Source organism: Danio rerio, chromosome 11, assembly GCF_049306965.1.
Source record: "Danio rerio strain Tuebingen ecotype United States chromosome 11, GRCz12tu, whole genome shotgun sequence".
Taxonomy (NCBI): Eukaryota; Metazoa; Chordata; class Actinopteri; order Cypriniformes; family Danionidae; genus Danio; species Danio rerio.
The window spans coordinates 34501961-34523556 of NC_133186.1; the positions used below are offsets into that span (position 1 = coordinate 34501961).

A 21596-nucleotide genomic window follows, 5' to 3' on the forward strand; every position below is an offset into this window, starting at 1 on the left:
TTTCAATTGGAAGTGCACCGACATACTGAAATAAAAAGTAGAGCTGTAATTGGGCCTGAGCCCGACAGAATTCAGCCTGTGTCTGCAAGTAAATTTTGGTTAACAGATATTTAAAAGCCCAAACCCAATGCAGTGGTGCAGTAGGTAGTGCTGTCGCCTCACAGCAAGAAGGTCGCTGGTTTGAGCCCTGGCTGGGTCCATTTTTTTCAAGATTGAGTTGTTTATACGTGTTTTAACATAATTTATTCCTAACAAATGTAGGCTATAGGCCACTTAGAAGTTGGAGCAAAGAAATAAAATAAGTCCTCTGTAACATCATAACATCTCAGTACTCTAAATAGGCCTATGTACATACACTTAGTCAACATGCTAATAAAAATAAGTCTTTCTTAACAATTTAAATTAAAATAAATTCTAAATGATGACGGGTATTTGAATAATAAAAAATAATGCCAACATTAGCCTATATACTCTGTTTACATTATGCATTTATGATTGAATTAATATTTAGTTATAATTTAAAAATCTTTTACTCACCCAGATTGGGCTACGTGTTTTGGAGTGTTTTTTTGAATCCACTGTAGATGGCTTTAGTGCAGTCCAGCAGCACTGATCCTTTCACTGCTGCTGCTACAGGCCGGGATGCATAGTACTGATCTGGCTAATTTTGTTTGTCTGGCTAAGTTTTGGGTTGGATGGTTTGTTCATCTTCCACCAGCCAAGAACATCCATTTCATTTTTCATGACAGCGGTTTCAATGTAGCGAGTGACCTCTTCATTTTCCTTGCAGTACATTTTCCCATTCTGCAAAATTTGCTCCTTTTGGCTTCTCTGTAATCATTTGTTTCACCTTTGCAGGGATGGATTTTGATGTAACAAACGATTAGATTACTTTTTCGCGCTAATCGAAATGCATCACATGAACGTTCTATTACCATGCAAGCTGGAGCACGAGCGAAAGCTCAACCTTATCCTGGCCCCATCTAAAATGATAGAAATTAAGCCCAAAACCGCCCAAACCCGTCAGGTTCCTTTGGGTTCAGGCAAAGATCTTCTGCACTAATAAAACGTCTCAGCATCTTCTGGTTTGTGCAGTCTTTAAAGGTACCTTGAAGTGCTTTGAAAAGTGCATTGCTGTTCAGTGTGAGATGTGATTTCACCTGAATCATAAAGAAGGGGGCGGGGTATAAAGTAGCTCCTCCCCCTATTATAGTATTCTCCCCCGATAATAGAGAGCATTTGATGAAAAACTGAAGTATGAAAAAACTCTGATCAATTTTTGCCAGAAGTGACCTAAATCTTAGAATGTCTATATCTTTTATGTAGATGTAAATGTGTCACTGTATTGTAACAAATTAGATTATAGATAATGCTAACACTAATATATTGATACTAACACACACTAAAACAGATATTTCATGCAGAATTTAAGTTTTTTTTTTATATATATATAATTCTCAAAGTATTAGTTGCTCCAAAATGGAAAAACAGTCCAGAATGTTTAGTACTTGCTGTTGGCCTGGTACTAAAGAGCGTCAGTGTTCGAATAATCCATCAGGGATTAAATAGGATCACCAGTGGGTGCGGTAATCACATCCTGCACAGCTAAATAGTAATCAATACCTCCGACCTCTTCTCTGCTCGATCAGTGTGGAGCAAAGGCCTAGCGGAAAGCTCTTCTCTAATTCAGCCCTTTGTTGTTTTCGATGTGAGACAATGGATTCGGTGTGGCAGATAGAGGACAGTACAGCTTTTCAAGTGCTTCCAGAGAAGGAACAGGGATTTAAAAGGGAAGCAGAGGAAACGACCAAACAGACACTAATGGAGAAGAAGTTGCTTTTGGTGTGTAGGATAGATTTGAAATGCATTTTTCATGCTGGCACGGCGGCGAATGGCTGTCCTTTCGTGCATCTGATGTGAATTGCTCCCGGTGGTGTTGGAAAGGTCAGATAAGTGTGAAAGCATATGCAGACTCAAGGGAGATTACTGTGAAAGAGCGTTTGTTGTGCTGTGGTAAGTTACATTTATTAGGAGAGCTTTAAATATACGGTGGCTCTGATGAAGGGCAGTGGTCGTGTTAAGTACATGCTAACTGGAAGTTGTTTGTACTCACAAACATTCATTATTCCAGCACAATAGAATAATTGAATGGGATTGCAGCTGCTGTATTAGCATATAGATTCACCGCTTCACAGCTTGAGTTTGTTGTAGGGAATAACAGTGTTTATGCTCCAGTGTATTCATTAGTATTCATGATGTTTAAGCATGTTATGTTGAGAGGTCGTTTCTTTGAATCTGATTTAGGGTAATCCATATAATGTAGCAACACCGCTGTGAATATTTGTGTTTTATTTCTATGTAATTGTGTTGAAAATGATGAGAGCATTGCTGTGCTTTGGTTATTTATCATTTAATTTATATATATTTTAACTATTATGCTTGGTAATATTTAAGGTTTTACTTATTTATATTGTATTTGTAATTTTAAATGTTTTTATCTATATATTTTTATGTATATATTTCCTGGCTACAGTAAAAAGGCTGGAAAAAAGGAGGAGGTGGGGTCAGTAAATGGCACAAGCCAAGTTGCCTTATCGCCCACATTCAGTGCCACAATGGTTCAACTTGTTGGAATTTCTGAACAAAGAGTTAGCCTGTGGCTACATGTACACTATCTACTGTAGTAGACTAAAACTACTTCTATTCTTCAGGTAATACACATCCAGATCAAGACTAATTCCCTTGAGTCCAGGTTCAGACCTAGACCAAAACTCAAAGCTCAAATTCATACCAAAGTCTATTGATCCAAGAACTCGCCTGTCTTTTTTAATAAACTCCAACTGAGAAAAAATAATGCTGCTAAATATTTTGCATTTAAAAGTGTAAAATGCCCTTTCTATGCATTGTTTAGCATTTGGTGTGCTTAATTTGGGATATGGAAGGTCTGCAACTCAGTCATTCAACAAAGCAACTGGAACCACACATGCCTTTTATAACCCATTTTGGCCATGGTAGCCACTGACCTCGTGTTACTGTTTCTGTGGAGACCATAGAAATGAATCAGAAGTTTCATACACTGTTTCTTTCCTGTCTCCATTTTTGTTATGATTGACCCCAAACTTTTAATCGGTAGTATATACAGTTGATGTCAGAATTATTAGCCCGCCTGAAATATTAGCACTTGCTTTTATATTTGTTTTCGGGGAAATTTGTTTACTGTTTATTAGCAGAGGCTAATGATTTTTATTCTAGCCAAAATAAAACAAATAAGACTTTTTCCAGAAAAAAAACATATTATCAGACATACTGTGAAAATGTCCCTGCTCTGTTAAACATCATTAGGTATAATGTATTTACAATAGATAATAATAGGGAGTAATAATTCTAACTTCAACTGTATAATAGAAGAAGTCAGGATTATTAGCCCCCTTGTTAATTTTTCCCCATTTTATTCTAGCCAAAATAAAACTTTCTCCAGAAGAAAAAAAAATAAAATATATATATATGTATATATATTATTAGACATACTGTAAAAATTTCTTTGCTCTGTTAAAAATAATTTGGGAATTTTTAAAAAAAGAACAAAAAAATCATTTTTAAAACTTATTTATTTAATTATTTATTTATTTGTTTTTTAATTAATTTTTTTTAATTAAACATTTTTTAAAAAAAATAATTATGTTCCTCAATGCGGCTTTTATTAAAGGAAAAAAAATGTTAAAAATGTATGAAAATTTTAAATTACTGCTTGCTTATCGTATGTTGTTTCAAATAAAATTATTACTCCAGTCATCACTACTTTTATTACTATTACCATTAATAATACTATTAATAATAATTATTACAACAATAAAAAAACAACAATAATAATAATTAAATTTAGAGTTATCTCTGAAGGGTCTTGTGATTTAAGACTGAAATCACTGGAATAAATTATTAAATTAAACTATTATTTACTTTTGAACAGTAATATTAAAGTGCTGTAATGATGTAGCTTTGCACTTCATTATTTTGTTAAAATTCATTGGATGTACATCAAGATGAGTGAAAAAAGGACAATCTTAACTTCCAATTCATGCTGACTTTAATAAGTAATGTTGGACCTAAACCATACACTTATTAAATAGAAAAAAGTGTGATGTTGGACATATCATGCACTCTACTGTTGCAGTTTTAATTTACATAGCAGAGAGGACGGGGCCTTCAGACTTTGATGATGAATGATTAAATAGCTTTAGAAAGTACAGAGTACAAGGACTCTTCAATCTGAGTTATTCTTTGAAATCATCTGACTCAATGAACACTCTCCCCCCTAAATTAACTACAGTTTTGTCAGATGCTATAAAATGTCACCACTAGGTCAAGACTCCTGATCCAAAGCAGAAAGATAAGTCTGATCACATTAGGTTGCATATCTACTCATTTTTACCCTTCAGTTCAGGTCAAGGTGTCCAGGCAGCCCTTTCTCACAGACATCCAGCCGAGAGACGGATGAATGTTCAATGCAATATGAGCACATTATACGTTTGCCAGTTTACCCCAGGGTGTCTGTCTCTCAGTACTGAGTGTTTTTGGATGTCCTCTGCATTTCATATATCTTTGGCTGGAAGTCCAGAGACGTTGCTGAAAGGGGTTCATTTGGCCGTAACCGTTATCCCCCATCAAAAATCAATAGGTTATTTTGAGGCCAACTCAGATCTGAAATGAACTGGGAAGTTGCATTCGTTGAGCAGCACTCTTCAAAGTGAATTGTCCCAGATCAATAGTATCATGAATTATGCAAGTGCATTTCATACTGTACAACCCAATTCCTTCCTCAAGATTTCACCAGAACCGGGCTTTCCTTTCTCTGGGTTGCAGCACCCAATGCCTGGTGTATAAATAACTCAAACATCAGAGAATGATCTCACAGGATGCATCAGTCCTCTGTGCAAAATGACCTCCGACCTTGCTTGCAGACCTTACAATGGGAGATTATTCATGTGGAAGGATGTTGCCGGCATCCACTTCCTGTTGTCTGCTTGCTATTCTTTTGTCAGTCCTCCTTGACTTTGTGTAGTCTTCCTTTGAGGAAATGGTATGTTTTAGCTATCTGTTACAGTGTGACTTATGATTCCCTTGATCTTTACATCTCTCAGCTATGACATCATTCAGCTTTATTTAGATCAGATTATGTTCACAAATAGTCGCGATGCGTCAACATATTGCAGCAGATCTACTTTTCATTTCCAAAGACTACTTGAAGAGAGTTTATTAACATTTAACATTTATTTAACACACATATATATTTAGTGTTAACATTGTAGTAAGCCATCGTAGCCAAATGTAAAAACATGAACACAGTTATAGCATTGACGCTAAATCATTTATTCATTCTTTTTCTTGTCGGCTTAGTCCCTTTATTAATCCGGGGTCGTCACAGCGGAATGAACCACCAACTTATCCAGAACGTTTTTTTACACAGCGGATGCCCTTCCTGCCGCAACCCATCTCTGGGAAACATACACACACACACACACACACACACACACACACACACACACACACACACACACACACACACACACACACACACACACACACACACACTACGGACAATTTAGCCTACCCAATTTACCTGTACCGCATGTCTTTGGACTGTGGGGGAAACCGGAGCATCCAGAGGAAACCCACGCAAACGCAGGGAGAACATGCAAACTCCACACAGAAACGCCAAATGAGCTGAGGTTTGACCCAATAATCCAATTTTAATACGATTAAGACAATACTTGATTAAGAGTTTACCATGTAAACAGTGATTTTGATTAATTTTATCTGACTAAGGTAATCGAACTAAACAGAAATTGAATTAAGATATGTAGAGTTTGCCGATTTTACTCACATTATTGAAGTATAGTACAGTCATGTAAACACCACAATCAAACGATTACCATCATGTAGGACTTTTTTGCCAAGTTTTTCGACAAGATAGTCTATACACACACTGCAGTTTGACATTATTCTCTGCACCTACTGAATCATTGAAGGAACACAGACACACACATCACAAAATGCTGAACTTTTTTTTCCCTATAAGGCACGCAGCATTAAACTTTATTAAAACAACACTCTTCCAGCAGTTCATACTCGCATCCAGTATCTTGTTTGTCAAGGAGTCATGCATGAAATGTTCCCGAATGAAAGTGAAAGTGCCAAAAAATTAAAAATGAAACACCTGAAATTACAGGAGACTCCAGAGGAAATATGGTTTGTGTGGTGACACAATGAGGTTAATCGAATTATCTATAACATGTAAGATTGTATCATGAAAGGAACATTCAAAATGCAGCTCATGTAAACAACTTAATCATATTATTATCTTTTTCAGATGAAGACAAATAATTCGATTACTGATATCCATGTAAACATAGACACTGTCTCACGACATTTCGTAACTTTTTTTTATTTAGATGTCTCATTCACTTGATTTAATACAATTTGCTCACCCCCAATGATGTTTGGGTTTAGGGGTGGGTTTGGGTTTGGTTCCACATCTCCTTTTAGAAATCGTATATTTTTGTACAACTGAACTTGTGTGAATTTGCATGAATTAGCCACTAAACTGACCAAACATAAAACATTTATGGTTTTTCGAGAGATTAAGCTAGTTACAATATAACAGTGTTTTAAAACATGTCATGAACTAATTAAACGTGTTTGCAAACATGTAGCTCACATTTTAAAATTTGCTATTGATATATAAAACCATGCTAAGAGCATTTTAAATGTTAATTTCTAAGACATCTTAGCAACAAGCTATAACATGGTAACAACAAGAATCTGCTAAGAATCTGTTAAAACATCAGAACTGTACTAAATTATTAGAATAAACAGCTAATTTGGATAAATCCCTGACCCAAAGAGAACATTAATTAAGTTACCCCCGAGAACTTTTTGTTTGATTTTGGATTTTTGTACTAAATTATGTTATAAAATTAGTAACTAGCAATGTGTTCGTTGGTATGTTAAAACTTCATAGCATCTCTTAGCAAACAATTAAGCAACATACAGATGTTCAGCATGCTAACAATATTCTAATTTAAAACATGTTAATAACCTGTTAAAACATGTTAGCGTACTAAATTGTATTACAAACATACCAGGAACATGTTAAAAACAAACTTACAGTGTGCTAATTCATTTTAGCCAAGTTAAATCATGCTAACAGTGATCTAAATGTAAAACTCTGTCTAATGGGCTTTATAAAGTTTGTGCTTACCGAGTTTTATCCGTGGGTTTTTGACTATTATTTGTATCTGTTAAGGCCACTATAGAAGAGTCCAACAATGGCCAAAACCCCTCTAAAACCAGCCTGGTCGACCAGCTAAAACCAGCCAACCAACCTAGGCTGGTTTAAGCTGGATTTTTCTGCAGGGTCAACTTCTGTGATCGGAACGTATGGTTTATTTTCTCAGTGTTTATCAGCACAATCTCTGCATGAATTCACAGACTACTCTCTCGAAATCTCTTGAACAATCTAACTTTATTTAAACAACATGTTTTAACTCTTAAACATGTTAGTAACCTACCACAAGCTGACAAAGCTACATGCTAACAAATTTTTAAATATAATTTGAAGCTAGAATCTGTCTAAAACATGCTAACAATGAAAATAAATCATTTCTTAGACCTACAAAGAACATGCTGAATCTACTTCGAAGCTATTCTTTTCATATGTTTCCTCGTTATTGTTCCATTGTGTCTTTTGATTATTTACTAAATTTCAATTCAAGGCATTTTTATTTAGTGTAACCTCTTAGGGAGAATATATGAATAGTTTTTATTGCACACAGTCATAGATAAAGCTTTGAATGCATTATTTTCCCTTTAAAACTCAGCTTAGAACCTTTGCTACAGCCATAATCCAGTCTAAATTTAATATTGTGTTTCTAAAGCGACGTATCGTTATCAATGCTGGCCAGCCTGAAAGAACACTTTTGATAGTGCACATAAGCCTATTTAAGATGCGGGACACACAAGCAGTCTTTTTAACATGCAAGACACACCTGTATCTTTTAAACATGCGCAGCACACGAGGCTCTTTTAAAGATTCAAGGCACACGGCTGTCTTTTGAAATATTTTCGGCAATCACAGATGGGCCGGTCAGCTGTGTCTCCTTCACTCGCCTGCCTTTGCTCCATGACTTCATCGGACCATGCAAAAGGCTGTTCAATCTACTGCCACGCTTCATTTTAGGGCAAATGCTCAACAGCGAGCAGCGCTGTCTCAAGTATCTGATTGCTTCATCCTCCCGCTTCCATCACAACTTTCAAGCTCCAATTGATTGAACTTTCAAATTTGTCACTGTGAAATAGGTTAGCGAGTAGAATCACAGAAGTCCTAATTAAAGATAAGATGCAAATATATTCATAATTGTGTTGCTTTCTTATCTAGACTGCACTTGACGTTCCTTTACAGCAAATGCGGAAAATGACATGGAGCTTCAGAGAGGAAGCAGAGGAATAAAGAGGAGCTGGATATAGAGGAGTTCTGCTCTGCATTAATTAGCTGTCTGCTGAAGCAAACGCTTTTGTACGCATGTGCTCTGTTTTAAGAGACAGCATTTTAAGAGCATCGCATATGCATACCAACATAAAGCTTGTAGCAAAAGGTATGCAGTGTAATTAGCCAATAGTGAAACAGAATGATCCTTTGCATAGTTCACCTCAGATCGCAGAATACATTGAGATGAGTTCAGCGCAGGGAAACAAAATACAGTACATTGAGGTTGAAAGTGAGAAAACTGGTGCTTTTTTATTTTATAAGTTTATACTGATGGAAGGAGAATGGACTACTGAGCCCAAAATTTGTATGTGCTAAATATTTACGGATATTAGAGTGTCACATCCTCCTCCTCATGTTACTTTAATAAAACTGTGAGTGAGTCTTCGAATTTGCAGCATATTTGTATGCTGCCTAAATTGGCAGCCAATGTAGAGCATTACAAATCAGTCACCTTTCCTAAGATGCCTAAGAATGTTTCGAAACAGAACTGCAGTATCTGATCCTCCAGCACCTTCATACAAGAAACTAAAACAGAGATGATTTCTCATTCCTCATCTCCTCCATTGCTTCATTATAGCTGGTGTATGTCCAGTAGAAAAAGTCGACTGTGGTTACGATTTCATACTGTGCAAACCGTTGTTTTCCTCTTCTGTTTTTCCTCTTGCACATACATTGTTTCAGCTTATCAGCTGTTTACTCCTGGTTACTTTATTTGTTTTCTTCTGATCGGATAATTATATGAAAATAACAGGTATAAATGCCTTCGGAAACTCATTTGTGACATTTAAATCGGATTCCTCAAACCATTTCAGAAGGTGGTCCAAGACTGTTTCCAGATGAAACTGGCCAAGTTTCAAGTTTGAAACTACGTGTAAGTTTAATTTCTTCTAAAATAATAATCCAAAATAATAATAAATAAACAAGTGAGAGCTTGTTGAATATGTCATGTTGATGTTACAAAGAAGTACAGTAAGTGACTATTTCAGACAATTCTTGTAGGAGGCAGGACACTTCAGATAGTAGAGTAATTTTATTGGTCAGAAGATCTGACGAGAAGCTTAAGTGCACTGTGAGGTCATGAAAAAGCACTGATTCATATTATACTGTAAGTGAGAATATATTTTTTTTAAATGCCAATATCATCTAAATGGAAATGTGAAATATTTGTTTTTACTCATAGATACATTGACCTTAACGGTCTAATGAAATGAATTACATGATATACAGGTATGAGCAATATCACATGAGTTGCAGTGCAATATGGCTATACATCTTAAGGCCGTAGGCTGGGTGCCTTAGTGTCCCACGAGTGACAATATACAGCCATATTGCACTGCTATGTGTGTGATATTGCATGATACTGTGAGTGTAATATCCCTGTTTGTCAACAGTTTGACGGCATAATTGTGTGTATAAAAAAGAAAATCAAACACAGAGAGTCTAAAAACTCTTTTGTACGAGGAACTACTTTCTTCCACCACTCATTCACATCTGCAGCTGACGTCAAAACAGCAGAAACTGTTGCTACTTCACTAACGTCACTTTAGAGCTAGTGTTTGAATGATTCTCTACCGTAATGTCTAAAGTGATGACAAAGCAGGTGATTTTTGCTCACATTTTAAGATTATAAGGCTGAACGCCATGAAATGCCATCAGTCAACAGTGATTTCCCAGTATTTCTCTGTTGCAGTCGGGAGATCACAATGATCAACCAAAAGCCAAAAGCAACGCAATCACTTCTTTACTTTTGTGTTTGCAATAAGGACAAGAACTAAACATAAAAATACTGCACTGCAACATAAAAAACAGAGAAATAATCTTAGAATGTCAATCAACAATTTTATAATGATTTGATCAGCTGTAGTTTGAAAATACGCTAATCTTTTCTCCTCTAAGGGCTTATTATGCGGACTAACCATTTTTGCTCTGCTTATTGACAGACTGATGGATGCTGATGCGCTGTCTCTCAGAAATTATACATATTCAAAATAGGCACTATCCTTATAAATAAACTGCATAGTTACAATCCAAACAACTACATTCTCACCTGAAAAAGACTCAAAAGTACATTTTGTTGTCCAACAGCAGTAATATTTTTCAAACTGTAGAGTGTCCTCTGTTTGTAGCTGTTAGGGCGGAGTAATACACACAAGTGAAGGGTTAAGATACTGTACGAGTGCAGTAATTTGCAGAATATCGCACAGCTATCAGCCAATCAGATTCAAGAACCAGACAGAAGTATGCAAGGGAATATATATTTACTAGTGTGCTGCAAAACAGTGACAGTTCACATTATGTGAATACACTATATAAATACACATTACATTACATTTAGAAGATATAAACATCCAAACATTATCACTTTTGCCTAAAAGGTCAACAACATTTTTTTGACATTGCCTCATGCTTCCATTTCTCATAAAATCTTCTGACCAATCTCTAGTATTTTACATGTCCCGCAAAAAAACATTCAAAACACTTCTTTTCTTTTCAGTTGATGCGCTTGACCTCAACCGCTCTCCCTGGCAGAGCTGTGATAAAGCAAACCAGTCTTGGCTGTTTATTTTGTGTTTTATGAAGGGGAGGAGCTACAACTGTTTATGTCCAATCATGTCTTTGTGTTCCATTTGCGATTGTGTCAAATGAAACCACTTGGCAGGACTGTTAACACTAACATGTTGATACTAACACCACACAAAAAGTTTAATTTTGATTTCAGGGGGACTTTAAATCTCTCAGAGTAAGTGCCTATCTAGTCTTCTGTGCTGGTTTAAATTCCACACACACACGCACAAACAAACACAAACGTTCAGAGATTCTCAATTTCCTGATAAAGGTGATAAATGCTAAGCATCGTTGCCCTAGAAACCTCCTTTACTGCCCGCTTCATTCAAATCCCCCCACCCAACACACACACACACACACACACACACTCCACCTCTACACATCTATGTGCATTAATAAATGAACGCACTTATCTAATCAACAGGAGTGTATGTATGTGCATGCATCTGGACAGGAACCCGTATGTGTGTGTGTGTGTGTGTGTTCGAGAAAAACCGTGCACGTGCATGCATATATGTGTGTGCGGGTCTGTCCACTACAGATAATCCTGCAAATGAGCCCAGTGCCAGTGTCACACTGCGTGCAGCTCTGTTGGCAGGCGGTTTGGACAGCAGTGTGGATAGAAAGCAAGAGAGCAGGGGGTTGTGTTGTGAACACAGCTGCGGTGAGGTACAGAGATGTTCATGTTAATCCATTTTCAAGGCAGACGTCAAACAGAGTCTAACCGAGCTAAGCTCTCCCTCTCCCAGACCGTACAGACAGAGTCGCGCACACACAGCAATTGATCCGCTGGATTCTGTTTGTTTTTAAAAGCAATGTCTTCCTGAGTTGCTTTAGTGAGCTGCATGACAAATGAATACATATTTGTGCTTCAGTCTGGTCTGCAGCTCTCCATAGGCTCTCCTTTTGTAGTCTGAACTGCACCTGCAATTAAGAGGAATAAAACTGGAAGGAATATTAGCATTTATAGCCTGTTGTATTTCAAAGGCTGAATGTGAGAACAATACGTGATCGTGGTTTACTGTTGTCAAGGATGCACTGATCAGAAGTTATTTTTAAGGAATGGTTCACCACCAGTGTTATTTTGACAGTAAATTTTGATTTAGTTTTAGTCTTAGTCTTTTGACTTTAATTCTTTTTTAGCTTTAGTCATGTTTTACTCTTCTGAATCATTTTAGTTTTAGTCTAATTGTAGTCGACAAAATTTCATAAGATTATAGTAGATTAAATCTACTTGAGTTTTAATTTACTAAAATATATTTAGTTTAAATTGCATGTATTATAATTAAAAAGGCTATTGTATACATTTATTTATACAAAATATTGTGACTTAACATTAAATAAAAATATGGAATATAGCTTTTCCATTGAAGACCAAACATTAGATATGTATTGTTTATTTATATCCTAAGTAATATGTAAAATGATATGTCGGCAATCAATACACATGTAAGAACAGTAGCCATCTGAAAGTGTTGGATTGTACATTTATTTAGAGAGGCCTTAATTTTAACATGGTAAACTACTAATCTTTTAACCAGTCTTTTGAACAGTTTCAATCCATTAAATATTTCAATGAGCTTTAAACATGTTCACTTTACAATGTCAGTCTATAGCAAGCTTTATTGTTGTAGTTGGTGTTACAGTACATTTCGCTTTATGCAGAGATTATAGTGCTACAGCTACAGCTCCTCATAAAAATAAATGCCATGATCAGACTGACCGAATTTTATATACATTTTAATTTACAATCTAATTGAGTAATATCTCTAAAGGTCAGCCGGAGACTCTACCATTTTAGTAAAGCAAAAGCAGACACACGGGTAAATAAAAAAGATCTGTTTACCTTTGTGTTAATTTCGGGATGATTCCCTGGCATGCTGATGTGGCTTTAGATTTGTTGTTTTTATCAGCTATTTCCAACCTCATATGGTTTACAGTCTTTTTGTCTTGACAACATACATGAATCTTCCTTTTCTCTCAGCTGTTTCCATTTCATTATAGTTGAATCAGACAGACGTTGCTATGGATGATGATGAAATCGCATCCCGTGTCTACTGCAACACAATCTCACGGCAATTCGTAACTTTTTCATTTAGTGGCTAATTCGTATGCATTCGTATGATCTAATTTATACATTTAAGTACGATTTACTCATCCCCCAATGACAGTTGGGTTTAGGGGTGGGGTTAGATCCCACGCCTCCTTTTTAAAATTGTACAATTTCGTACGACTGAACTCGTACAAATTTGTACGAATTAGCCACTAAACTGCCAAAACGTAAAATACTTACCTTTTCTCGTAAGATCAGGCTGTCTACTGTATATCAGTTACTTTTCAAGTGTGTTTGCGCATCATGCATCACACACCAAGATTAATTTTGATTGGATATTTTCTAAAAAAAGGTCTCTATTACACATTATTGTCTCTTTGTTAATTAGTCAACAAAAATGTCAGTATATTTTTGTTATAGTTTTCTATAATTTTTATTTATCTTTCGTATAGTTTTTGTTAGTAGAAACTTGTTTATTAAGACAATTATGACAAAAATTTTTTCGTCAACAAAATTTACTCTATAATTTACCATAAACTACTCACCCTCATTCCATTCTTGGTGTATATAACATGAGTTTGGTGTGCAGGTGTGTGAGGGGGCACAGGTGTGTAATGTATGTGTGAGTGTTTGTGTGTTTAAATACACATCTGCTCAGAATTTAGTCTTTTAGTATGTGTGTGTATGTGCGTTTGTGTTTGCTGTGGGAGGGTGTTGTGTTCCACTGAGCATATCCAGGCATCGTTAATGAATTAATGGCACACAGACACACACAGGGGGCTTTTGATTAGATAATAATAGTGGGACTGATAATAATAATACCGCATGGCTTCATGTAGGGAGTTTGGAGGCAGTGGTGAGGTTGGATCTCTAGAGAGGTGATGTTCACTCAGGGTTGGACAGATCTAAAGGCAGCACTTAGTCAAGGTTGATAAATATGGTTATAATTTTGAATGTAATGTGTTGACTGTAATGCAGTTATAGTGGAAGTATGTGGGGGAACTGAACAACCACTGTAAGTCTTTAAGAGTTTGGTGTAACATGTTTTATTGTTTTTGAAAAAAATAAAAATAAATGCTGCATTATTTAATTAGAACTAATTGCTATTTAAATTGAATTGTTTATACATTTCATATTTATAACGATGCCTAATATTTTGGAAGAAACTTAGATATGCTTTTTAGTTTTTAGTATTAGGTAAGCATATGAAGCGACGCAGTGGCGCAGTAGGTAGTGCTGTCGCCTCACAGCAAGCAGGTCACTGGTTCGATTTTCGAGTTTGCATGTTCTCCTTGCGATCGCATGGATTTCCTCCGGGTGCTCCGGTTTCCCCCACAGTCCAAAGACATCCGGTACAGGGGAATTGGGTAGGCTAAATTGTATTAATTGTGTTTGGATGTTTCCCAGAGATGGGTTGTGGCTGGAAGGGCATCCGCTCTCAAAAACATGCTGGCTAAGTTGGCTGGAAAAAGATGGGGTTTATTATTAACACTTTTCCAACTAAATAAAGCTCTGTGGTTTAACATTTGTTAAAAAATAGAAATATTGTACTTTAAATTAATAAAAAATATAGATTAATTATAATAAATAAATATTACAATAAGACTTGTTTTCCCCAATATACACTCACTGGCCACTTTATTAGGTTTTAGGACCCCGTTTTGTCTTCAGAACTGCCTTACTGGCTTCGTGGCATAGATTCAACAAGGAACTGGAAATATTCCTCAGAGATTTTGGTCCATATTGACATGAGATCTGGTGAGATATATATTTTTTTCTGACTATTCTCTGTAAAGTTTTACATGGTTGTTCGTGAAAATCCCAGAAGATCAGCAGTTTCAGAAATACAAAATCACTTAAATCACCTTTCTTCCCCATTCTGATGCTCGGTTTGAACTGCAGCAGATTGCATTAAGTTGATGCCATGTGATTGGCTGATTCAAAATTCGCGTTAATAAGCAGTTGGACAGATGTACCTGTTAAAATGGCTAGTAAGTGTATGTTACCTGTTTATAAATAAGTATTGTACATATCATAAAAGATAGTTGCAATAAACTTAAACCAATACCCACCAATTGGTCTGTAAGAAAAATGGTAGTGGTCTATAACCCCAAATAATGGAATATGTGTTTATTTTGACAACAAAAACAATAACAGTCTTGTGGAATGCATTAAATAATGCTTGCTGTATTGTCTACAATGAAATACAAGTCAAAGTAAATTTAAAAATCACTAATTTGTATTCGCATTATCTGTACTGTCTCAACTGATTTGAGGTTATACATGTACACACATCTGTCTAACTATCTAGTCATGTATAGAAAACTTCTATAAATTGAGCTTTTCACAATGTTTTTTCACAATAATCTTTGAAATGTCTAACAGTAGAAAAAAAAGACTTACTGAAAGGTCACTGGGAAACAGTTGAGGAGTTGAAAAAAAGCTTTATAAAAAGAAATGTAAAGCTATTTAATTAAACACTAAACCACTTGAAGAGGTTTTGAGAAACGAAAGCCAATTTGTTAAGTTTTACATTGAAGGCCACTGTAATAGAAGAGTAATACAAATCACCAGCATTCAAAGACTTTCAGTTTGTATTTATAATCACTTCTGACTTTGAGTACACATAACACTTTTTTCTCATACAGAATTCAGAGCAGGTCTGGTAAATTTGTGTTTGTCGTATGTCCTTTGTGTGATTTAAATCCCTTCTGTATCAAACCAGTTTTTTTTTTTCTCTCTCACTACCTGAGTTAAAGCGGAAAAAAAGAAGGAGCTAATTACCTACTGTTATTTGGCTAGTCGGAGATCCTCTGAGAAATCTAATCTTGGTTTCATATTATTTCCACACTTTTCTTTTTGTTTATTTTGACCTTCGCTGAATGTCAGAACTGAAGTAAAATATCTTGCTGCTTGCGAGTAATGCAAAACTTTTCAGATATAGGTTCATGCAATTTTGGGACCGAATGAAGGGTCTTTTTACATGTTACAATATGGTTTTTTGTCAATATTATCACAAATAAAAACCCAAAAACTTTTTTATTTCCACTTTTGACCTTTTTTTTTTCAGTTTCGACTTCGATCTGATTGACAACATGGGGTGTGAACACTGATAGAGATAATTAGATCAGAATAAGAGCATAAAGAGCCATGCAGAAGCAGCGTACAGAGCAAAATTAAATGATAATTAATAATCCATTATTAAAAACACAATAGTATTTATTATAAAAATAGTTTTTTTTCATGTGGTATTGAAGACTAGATGATGTTGAAAATACACAGAATATAGAATATGAATGTGTCATTTTGAAATGTCATAAAATAGAAGGTCACTATACCAAGCAATAAAAGCAGTAATAAAACAGTATAAATAACTTAGCAAAATAAACACGATGGGAACTCTAGATTTGGAAAGCTCAGTAGGTTTAACCTAATTCATTTAAAATATAATTAACATTCTTATAAGCACTGTTGTTTAGGTTACTTGAGAAAAGCAATGAATTAATTACTAATTAAAATATTAAAATTCTATTAAATTACTTTTCTAATTACTTAAATAACTCAATTTGTAATCTATTCTTGACTCGAAACTTTCATTCATTCATTCATTTTCCTTTAGCTTAGTCCCTTGTTTGCCAGGGGTTACCACCACTGAATGAATCGCCAATTATTCCAGCCAATGTTTTACACAGCGGATGCCACCCAGTACTGGAAACCATATCTCAATACTAAAAATCCATATAATTTTAAATACATATACATAGAAGTTCAGCATTTCATTCTTTAACAGAAGACCTTTAAGTTTTATTTAATAAAAAAAAAAACACTTAATTTTTCAATTATTTGTGATTTTATGACACCATATTTTAAACATACAATTAAATGCTTACTCAGTTCATTGTTTGATAAGCAAGTGCAATCTGATTTTGTGAATGTAAATCTTGAGCTTAGAAAAAGTATTCCACAAAATACATTTGCATAACAAAAAACTCTGCTCATTTAAATTGATCTTTCCTGTTGGATATACATTATGCGCAGTATTTAAGGCAAGTATATTATAAGTAACTTACCCTAAAAGTAATCCCCTTTTACTGTACTTTTTAGGAATAAAAATGTATTTGCAGTAAATATGTAACTAATTAAACCTGTCACTGCTTATAAGCTGAAGTTTTTATTTTTCTAAATTGAATTCAGTACTGATATACACTACCTGAAAATGTCTTTTCGTCAATCCCAGTTGTAAGAGCAACAAATAATAACTTTTTTCATCAATCATTGGATTTTTCCAGTGAATCATCTGTTGAACTATCCCAATCTTCACAAAAAATTGCAGAAGACCTATTGGAATCAACATGGACCCTAGATTCTCACAGAAATCAGTTAAGTTTAGTGAAGCAAGGCACTCCAGCATTGGCCTGCCCAGTCACCAGACTTGAACATTATTAAGCATGTCTGGGGTAAAATGAAGGAGGAGGCACTGAAGATGAATCCAAAGAATCTTGATGAACTCTGGGAGTCCTGCAAGCACACTTTCTTTGCGATTCTAGATGACTTTATTAATACGTTATTTGAGTCATTGCAGTCGTCCAAGCTCATGGTAGTCAACCATAATATTCATTCTTTTTCCACTGCACCATGACTTTATATTCTATGCTGTACATTATTTCAGTTAAATGACTAGATTTTTGTCTAAGCAAAGTCAGACCTTACTGTCCTAATTAAATAATTAAAAACCAAAGCATGATCATATTTTATCTTGCTAAAATAAGCTTAATCTAGAGGCGTAATCCTTTGCCTTTCATATATGCCACTTCTGAAATCAAATGATCAACTAGAAGTCAAGTTTTATTTGTTGTTCCTAAAACTTATATAGGCAACAAGACTTTTGTCATCTACTGAAGAATTATTTTTTATTCTTATCTAAATCAAATGATTTAATGTAGAAATCGCATTACATTGCATGATTTTAATTGATGTAATTTAAGGTAGTTTTTAAAAAGAAAATCTTATACCTAAATGCTTCCTGCTTGAGCATGTGTGGCTGAGTCTAAAATAGCTACTGACCCCATATCTTGCACATTTATCTTTTTATTTCAATAGGTGCACATCCAAACACTGCTTTAGTAATTACAAAGACGCTGTTAAATATAACAACTCCCTTCTGAATAGTGCTTTGTTATTTACATGTCCTGATGATATACGCACTCACCAATCATCCTCACATCTGTTACATTAACATCCACTGGCTCTCTGCGGGATCACAAACTCCTGTGTGTATGTATGAGTGTGAAAAACATCCCCAAGGTCGGTGTGTGTGAGTGCGTGTGTGCCTAAAATGGGAGCAGGAACCTCTCGGTGGCCTTCGTACAGTCAACATGGCTCCTGTGGGACTCTCTTCAACTTGTCCATAACCCCAGGAGAGCTTACTTCACACATCTCATCTGTAATCATGTATAGCAAGGTTTAGCAAGGGTCAGACTAAAATGACCCCGTACGGTACACAACAACATCAGCAAATCCCACAGCCGTGGAGAGAAAAGTGGGTAAACTGCAGAGTGTTAGGCAGAGTAATGGCTCTCCACTACTATCTAACACTCCAGTTAGCACTTGTTTGATTTTAATTAGGTCACAGGAATTGAGCATGGGTTAAAAAATTCAGATGATGTGCAATGATATTTGATTCCCTTTGATTGCTTTCTCCTCCAGGTTTTTCCTGCAGTGAAAAGGGGAATCTAATCAGCTTATTTAACATGGCTCGGTGCTCCATATTGACACAGAGGATGGAAAATGGAGAAAAAGGAACCATGGGTCCTGCAGATTAGGGGTAAGATTATGCTGGAAAGATGAAGTTTAGATTTGAACCAATGACACAGATAATGTGCATTTAATTTAAGCATCTGATTAGATTTGGGCAAAATTTGGTTACTTGTGTTATTGTTTAGTTGTCTTTGTGTTCTGTATATCTAACAGATTGTCTATTGTTTTTGATGTTTGTATTCATGCCATTACAATTGATGTGTTTTTTTTTTAATTGGTTTCACTTTATATTGTGACTTATACCTGTGAACTTACATGGTAACTAAAATGTATGTACACTCTGGTACATATAGTATTTACTTGTGTATTACTGGTTTAACTTCACACATGTAACAACACACTGAATAAGTTCAAATGTGTAACAAGACATAAATAACACAATCTTTGGTAAACTACCCTTTTAATGTGAATTACTGAAGTGATTCTACAATTCACCTTAAAACAACATATACGGCATTTGTATATTTCTATATACACTTATACATTTTTGACAGAAGTTTGCTCATGTTAAATAGTTGCACAAAGGCTTGGGTTTTATATATTACACAGTAATTTGTGATCATTTTACACTTTATAATGAGTGGATATATAAGTAAATACTATGTAACAGTGTGTACATACACTGTAGTTACATACACATCTAGTTACCATGTAAGTTCACAGGTGGGACCTACTAGCTTAAGTAACAATTCACACCATTCACTACTGTATTATTACATGCCTATTATTAAGCTATTGTCTGTTTATTAGCACTTAAAAAGTAGGGTCTTCTTCTATATCCCTAATATGCATGGGTTGTCTCATAACCAGCGGGTCGGGTTGAGTGGGGCGGTTAAGAAAATTGTCACTTTATTTGCAAGGCGGGGTCATTAAAAACAAAATAATAAAGTCCATGTGCGTTGCGTGTAATTCTCTATTGTCTGAACTAATATTTGGGAATATCTAATAAGGTTACAACACAAAGGCCCTAGTACACTACTTGACAAAAGTCTTGTCATCAATCCAAGTTGTAAGAGCAACACATATTAACTTGACTTAGTTGATCATTTGCAAAAGTGACAGAAGGGAGATTTTTCAGATGAATCATCTGTTGAACTGCATCTCAATCATCACAAATCGTGCAGATGACCTATTGGAACCAGCATGGACACAAGATTCTCGTAGAAATCATTCAAGTTTGGTGAAGGAAAAAATCATGGTTTGGGGTTATATTCAGAATGGGGGTGTGTGTGAGATCTGCAGAGTGGATGGCAACATCATTAGCCTAAGGTATCAAGACATTTGTGCTGCCCGTTACATTACAAACCACAGGAGAAGGCAAATTCTTCAGTAGGATAGTGGTCCTTCTCATACTTCAGCCTCCACTTCAAAGTTCCTGAAAGCAAAGAAGGTCAAGGTGCTCCAGGATTGGCTAGCCTGATCACCAGACATGAACATTATTAAGCATGTCTGGGGTAAGATGGAAGAGGAGGCATTGAAGAGGATTTCAAAGAATCTTGATGAACTCTGGGGGTCCTACAAGAATGCTTTCTCTGCCATTCCAGATGACTTTATTAATAAGTAATTGCAGATAATTGCCTTTCATATAAGCCACTTTTGATACCAATTGATCAACTAGAAGTCAAGTTATTTGTTGTTCCTAAAACTTGGATGGGAAACAAGACTTTTGTCAGGCAGTGTAGTCTAAATAGCAAACTAACTTAAGTGACATCCCCAAACCTTTGGCATCATGTAACATGTCAAGTATCTTCTACTGCCAGCCACAAAAACAGGGAAATAAATATGAAGATGGAAGACGAAGTGTGGGAGAAATTGAGGTCAGGAATTTGCATCATTAAAAGTAAACAGTTCAGCCTGCTAAATCTAATCTTTAGAACATAGTTTGCAACCGGTTTTCAGAAGTAGTTGCAGCAGGAGACAACAGCAGTATCGGTTGCGTGAAGTGCAACTTGTGTGAAAAAGTATATAAACAAGAGAGCAACAAAACGGACACATCCTTATTGTTGGGTGATGTGGGTCATATGGCCAAGCACTTTCAGGTTTGAATAAAGGTATTTTTCATGTGTGTTACACTGCCTATATGTCTATTTATTGTTAGTGTGTGCGGGACAGGTTGTAAAAATAGAAACAGTGGTGCAGGGCGGTCTAATAATTTCCTTAAAGCAGGACCCTATAGTGGGAAAAATCCCAACCTGCGCATCACTAATCCCTAATACTACCCAATACCTACTGTAAACTTCGCTACTACCTTAATTACTATTAATAAGCAGCTAATTAGTAGTTTATTAAGGTAAAAGTCCTATGTAATGGCTTTGTTAATAGTGAGAACTGTGCAAAAATAAAGTGTGATTAAAACTTCTAATAAAAATGTTTATCTCATTCCACTATGGCGAGTTTGTGACAATAAATCTGCATTTTTTCAAATTTTGTAGATCTTTTTAGTGAGGTGGTTGTTTTAATTGACAGATCTGGACTGAATCAAAGGTTCTTGTCTTGGTTAAACGCATAGTCCACCCTCCATATATATTTGGCATTATTTGCTACATTGAGAAGGAACTGTCACTTGGGTAGTATCTTTTCAAAAGGTACATGCGTGTACCTGAAGAGCCTATGATG

At 35.5% G+C, this 21596-nt stretch overlaps 1 long non-coding RNA gene across 2 annotated transcripts in view; it reads left to right on the forward strand.

Annotated features, from left to right (window-relative positions):
* The first annotated feature begins 1639 nt into the window (after positions 1-1639).
* The window catches only part of LOC141376635 (uncharacterized), a 29866-nt gene continuing 9909 nt past the window's right edge, over positions 1640-21596 (forward strand). The window contains exons 1-2 of one of the 2 annotated variants that reach the window (XR_012387231.1): positions 1640-1842; positions 18870-18987. This is a non-coding gene — a long non-coding RNA (uncharacterized lncRNA). Of the gene's footprint in view, positions 2014-18869; positions 18988-21596 lie in introns of both variants that reach the window. The other variant, XR_012387232.1, reaches the window with a different exon arrangement.